Raw genomic sequence first — 6533 nt, 5'->3', positions numbered from 1 at the left:
CCCTTCCCCTGCTGCCTTCCAATCAAACCTTTTGAATTCCTCCCCCCTCCCCACACACACACCTTTTCCAGCTGTTTCAGAGACGATTTCAACTCTGCTTCTGCCTGCCCTGCCCTCATGAAAGGCCAGAGCTCTGAGTCAGACTGAGCTAGTTGCTCCCAGAGAACTCTAAAAAGCCTCTAAAAATGCTCTGTACAAGAGGCGAGAGAACACGTGCCTCCTTTGCATACGAAATTTTTTGCTTGTTAACCCTTGCTTAACTCTTAAAAGGCGAAAAATTGCTTATGCACAGGAGGACCCTATTTCTCTGGCATCCTCCTATAGTTAACACTAAGCACTGTTCCAAGTCACTGTGAATATGGTAGCAACTACCTTGGCTTTAATTATTTTTTAAAAATTCTTTAAAATTCTTTCCTTTTCCTCATGACTGGTGAGGCCACGCCTCCCCTGCCTCTAGTGACTGTACGTCCCTGGTCGAGTGTTGTGTTCAGTATGAATAAAGAAACAGAATCCAAGACCCTCAGCCATCTGCATCCTTTTAAAAACTTTTAGTGTACTTCCCAGGGATCTAAAAAAGTTATTAGCAAATTACAACATTTGACATCATAAAAGAAGAAAAATGTTAGAAATAGGATTGGAGAGAGTATATATTGGAATTGCACTGAAATTTGAGATGAAATAAATCCAAATTAGCTTTTGTTCTGGCCCCACCCACTATATTTTTGATGCCTGTTATAAGGATGTCATGTTTTTAGCATTTTTGCCTGGAATTGGATGGATAAAATTCTGTCTTTGATTCTATATTGTATGCAGTTTTAACTACATAGGACATATGACAATTTGACTATTTACATGATGGATCAATACAAAGCATGTCAAAAAATTAAATGCTAAATTTATTTTTGACAAAATGGAGAGAGAAAAGTTATTCCTCAGCATCAAACACACCATCTTTTATTTGTAAGTTGAGGGAAACTAATTTGATTTTTTTTTAAGGTGAGATTTATCACTTGTTTAACTTCAGGTCAGAGGAGGAGGTACAATGCATGCTCACATGCTTAATATTTTCTGTTGCATTCAAATCATAATGATTTATTAAATTTAGCCCCAATTATATGTACTCAAATGAAATCCTTATTGTAAAAAGGGCTGTGATATTTCATGAAGTAATCAGATAGGACTGTCAACAAGCATCTCCATAAATATTGGCATATTAATTTGTAAATTTTGTTAAATTAAATCTTTGCATAATTTGCATAACTTCTGTCACTTGGCTCCAACATTTTACTCTACTTTTAGTTGAGTTTTTTATAGCTTTCAGTTGTGTATATTACATAGAAATAATAAAAACAGTTTCAGAATTGTCATCTAAAATAAAGAGCTCAAACCGCCTGGACAAAAATGTATCAGATTAAAAATAGAACAAATAGCCATGGAACTGCAATATTTCATATGGATAATACCCTAATGCACTATTGAAAAGCACAAAACCAAACTTTTAAAAAGTCATTTTCTATTTCTTCTTGCTTTGGCGTACATATTTCTCATTCCAGGAAAACTTTTTAATTGAGTTGGATTGTTCAGCGAATAGCATGAAAATCAGAGGTGGGTTCCTACCAGTTCGCACCAGTTCGGTAGAACCGGTTCGTCAAATCTACCGCACCGGTTAGAAGAGGTTCCACCAGAAAGCAGGTCACGCCTACAGAAGAGGTTCCAAAATTTTTTGAAACCCACCACTGACACACACAGACACACACATAGACACACACAGACAGGCAGACAGGCAGACTCACACAGAGAGAGAAAGAGAAAGAGAAAGAGAAAGAGAAAGAGAAAGAGAAAGAGAAAGAGAAGAAAGAAAGAAAGAAAGAAAGAAAGAAAGAAAGAAAAGAAAAAAAGAAAAAAAGAAAGAAAGAAATAAAAAGTGAGAGAGAGATGAAAGAAAAAAAGGAAAAAGGGACAGAGAAACAAAAGGAAGGAAAGAGAGAGAAAGAAAGAAAGAAAGAAAACACATGGCCGGCAAGCCACTCCCACCAGGTCACATGGCCAGGAAGCCACTCCCACAAAGGAGGCCACACCCACAGAGTAGGTTCGAAATTTTTTTGAAACCCACCACTGATGTAAATCTATAAAAAGAGAAGTGGATTTTCTTGCCTGTTTTGTTGTAGAGTATCAATTTCAATTGTGTTATTTTATATTTTGAGAATTCTGGAACATGTTCACACTGGTTATAATTATTGCTGTGGAGTAGGAAAGGGAGTGAAGAGGAAAAAGTCAGAGATAAAGAAGATTTGTCAAAATGAGGATGATCTTTTCTCTGGCGCTGTTAGAATGATGAGCTTCCTAGTGACACATACCAGTCCTGTCACATTAATAAACTTCTAATCAGCTCAGTAGTCCTGAACTTCCTTCTGAATATTGTTTTCCTACCATGCCATGCTTAATAAACCTCAGTATAATAACATCCTGAGCCCTACATCTTATAAAATGTGCCTGCTTACCCATTCTGTTTTTCATTTTGGCTGGCTCACAAAAATGTGTGATTTGAAAGGGTTTAGCTCAGCAGTTTCTTTGACCCAGCTTAGCCCTATGGAATCTAATTTCACATTATCTTCCTATAATCTGTAGACCAGGGTCAAACCTCACAGAGTCGTAGACATAATCCACCTTCTTTGCTTTTCAACATTGCCATTATCCATCAGGCTTGTAACAATGAAGGTAAATATAGAGTGTGTACATTGAAGATATACACTTGGTATAATTCCAGAAATTCCTTGGCCAAATGCCTACATTCTCAAAGAATATGTATGTGTATGGTGATTCATATTTTTATTATGATCTATAGCAGAGCTCTTCAAACTTGTCAACTTTAAGACTGGTGGACTTCAACTCCTAGAATTCTCTAGCCAACTGGCTGGAGAATTCTGGGAGTTGAAGTCCACCAGTCTTAAAGTTGCCATGTTTGGGGACCCCTGATCTATACTTTGTATTTATTTATTTATTTATTTATTTATTTGAATAAACACAAACACACAAAACACAACAAACACCATAAAAACATCTTCCATTACAAACTGTAAAAAGTGTGTCAATTGGTTACAACAAACTTTCGTGCATCCCTTCCACAGTCATCACCTATGATTCATAGCAAATTATATATTTTACATCTGATATATTTATATATATTACTATCATCATACCTCATCCTATGTATCACTATAGTTGTTTTAACTTCCCTTTATAACAAATATTCCAAAATTTAAAACAAAACCACATAATGGCATTCCATTATCTATTTTCAATATCCTCCAGCAACATTATATCTTTATGACACATTCAAAATTAAAATTAATTATGTTTGATAACAAAAATTTTGGACCTCTTTTCTTAATAGCAGTAGTAGACTTATATACCGCTTCATAGGCCTTTCAGGCCTCTCTAAGCGGTTTACAGAGAGTCAGCATATTGCCCCCAACAATCTGGGTCCTCATTTTACCCACCTCGGAAGGATGGAAGGCTGAGTCAACCCTGAGCCGGTGAGATTTGAACCGCTGAACTGCTGATCTAGCAGTAGCCTGCAGTGCTGCATTTAACCACTGCGCCACCTTGGCCACCTTAATCACTGTTTACAATTTTTATCCAATTTCCCTTTTATCATGTCAATACAATCATTACATTATTATCATTGTTATATTATAAGTTTTCATATATAACAGAGTTTTTAAACTTCCTTTCATGGTCACCATTTAAAATTTATACCAAATTTCCTCTTATCAAACCAATAAATATGTGTACATTGTTATCACTATCAATTATCTAGCTTTATCCATTATCCCTTCATTTTTAACATTATGCTCTAATTTTAACTACGTTTAACTAGTGTTTTGTTATTCATTCCCATATCTCAACCTGCGACTTTCCAGTAATAGTGTAGTCCTATTTCTTTTGCCATTTGTGGAATTAATCTCCTAGTTATTAATCAAATTTGTGTGGACTTCTCTTCGCAACTTGTTGCTTATTACATATCTTGTAAAATCTCGAGACCCTCCATCAGCATCTTTAATCAGCTTATCTTTGGTTATCAGTAGTGCTTTTGTCAAAGTCTCTCTCCTTAAGTCCATCAATTCTTCTCTTTTTTTCTCCTTCTGTACCTTGAAACGTGGAGTAGAGCACCTTACCATCTATCTTCCCTTTCCATGTTCCACTCTTTCCATCTCCAACCACACTCAGTTCACTATCAATATCCACAATTATCTTGCCTCTTTGTTCATTTTTCCCCTGGGTTTTTAGGACTCTAGCTTCTACTTTTTCCATTTGCTGGATATCTTCCATTTTTCCATCAGGTTTTACCACATTACAATTTATATTTTCAATATTTTCCAATCTCTTCTCAACGCTTTCTGTTATTTCTAATAATTTTTGAATTTCAAACATAATCTGTTGTAATGTTATGATTTCTTCTTGGTGTTGCTCCATCCTTCCAGTTAGTAAACATTGCCACTCTAGTTTAAAAACAAAGGTTTATTTTGACTTCTTTCCAGCTACAAAGAGCATCCAAAGAGCACCTGCATAAACAACCCATGTTCTTCTTTTTATCTCTTCTATAAACAACCTGAGTCCTTTGAAGTGCAAGGTCAAAATGATCAAAGAAAAGAAAGAAAAAGCAATGTTTCCAGAACTCAACCCCCAAGTGGCAGTGTAACTTATTTTCCCTCTGAGGTTACTACCCTCTTTATATTCCTTTTATATCTTCTTTATGTTTCAGGCTTAGAAGAAACAAAATTCTTAAATGAAACAAAAGAAAAAATCCATCCCAACCAGTATTGTAGAAATAAAGAAAAAGATTTAATCCATAGGTAAAAAAGAAGTAGAAGAAAAACTGATACTTTCACTTTAAAAAGTAAAAAATGTTTAGAAAACTTCCATCCATAAAAAAAATAGAAAAGGATAACACACTGTCCAATAATGCTTAATTTCGCTGCTTATTTTCTTTTCTTAACCAATTTAATTTAGCTTCAATCTTTTTTGGGCAATCTTTTATAAAAATAAGATTTCTTCACCAAATGGACACACTTTCTCTTTCCGCTTTCCTCCTGTTGCAGAGCTGTCCCGACTTTGGCAGCCTGGGGCTGTGCTTATGTCATCGGCAAGAAGATATTCTCTTGGATCAATCAGGGACTTTGCAATGTCCCTGAGATCAGCAAGACATACTCTTTCCTGTCATCGTCTCTTCAGGACGGTTTAGGTCCAAATGAACCGCCCAGCGGCAAAAGTATTGACTGCGATCTCGTAGCTCCAAGATCGCACTTCGTGTCATTGTGACGTAAGCTCCTGTCTCCAATACTTTGTATTTCTGTAAAGAAAAAAAGCAATACTCCAGATAAAATAAAATAAAAATCAGTGAAATACAAAGGAAATAGTATGAATCCCTTCTCTTAAAGTCTCACTACATTTTCTGTTCTCTTTTTTTGCCTTCAAACTGCTATGTTGGTGATGCATTGAGAGGCTGACTGGTACACTTCTGGTATAGCCATGCATAGGCAAGTGCCTATACCACTATCTGGGGAAAAGCGCACCCCCTGCCCCAATCACCTTGATTTTTGATGTTTACAATATTTCTGAAAGCTTTTAGAATTTCAAGACCTGCTCAGTCTTTTTGAGGCTCCTAGCAGGCTTATAGTTATCTGAATCCTTTAAAAAAAACTTGCAATCCATTTAAAAGTTGCTCCTGATCAACTAGATCACTTTAAAATATTTATTTTAATAAAGATAGTTAAATATTAATGCAGAAAAGATTGAAGAGTCCTAAAACAAAGAATTCCAATTTGTTATGACATTAGGTTGGTTTTTGGTGTTTAACTCATGTAAATATTTTGTGGAATAGAAGAAACATTCTGACAAGATTTCCTCAGCAGTTTGTACTTTGAGCCCAAATTGCAGCCACAAGTCACAAGACACCCCCCCCCCACAAGTGTTTAATGCATCCACTACTATTCAAAACATGCTCCATGGTTCTGCAGTAGCATTTTGCAATGTATCGGTAGTAATCATAATTCAGGCTAATCTTTGGATATGCTACAATGGATTGCCACTCATTGAACTGAAATTATCATTGCTGTTCTAGAAATCAGACGTGGATTATTTAATGACAAGACTATGTGTTTCTCTTTCAAATGGCCTTAGCTGAATTTTAAAGTCAAACATGCCACTGGCAAGTTTCAAACTATATTCGGCAAGTTGCAACTACAGTATTATGTTCTAATACTTTACAATGATTATATGGGTCAATTAATATAACAGGCATGAAGTAAATGGTATTTTAACGAGATGATGGAAGGAAATTTATTTCAGAATTAACAGACAGTAGCAGTATATCAGATTTAATAAATAAAGCTACCTTAACACTGTTGCCTTTGTAGCCTGTCTCCCCTTGTTAAATGTTATAACTTTTCTTTTTACAAAGCAATTATTTTGTTTTATACAAAGCCAATATAGCTATTTTTGTTTCCTTTTTTGATCATTTATATTTCTTC

Source organism: Thamnophis sirtalis, unplaced genomic scaffold (genome assembly GCF_051295495.1).
Source record: "Thamnophis sirtalis isolate CommonGarterSnake01/CBP01778 unplaced genomic scaffold, rThaSir2_p1.2 scaffold_1, whole genome shotgun sequence".
Classification (NCBI taxonomy): domain Eukaryota; kingdom Metazoa; phylum Chordata; class Lepidosauria; order Squamata; family Natricidae; genus Thamnophis; species Thamnophis sirtalis.
This window is presented reverse-complemented; position numbering follows the sequence as displayed.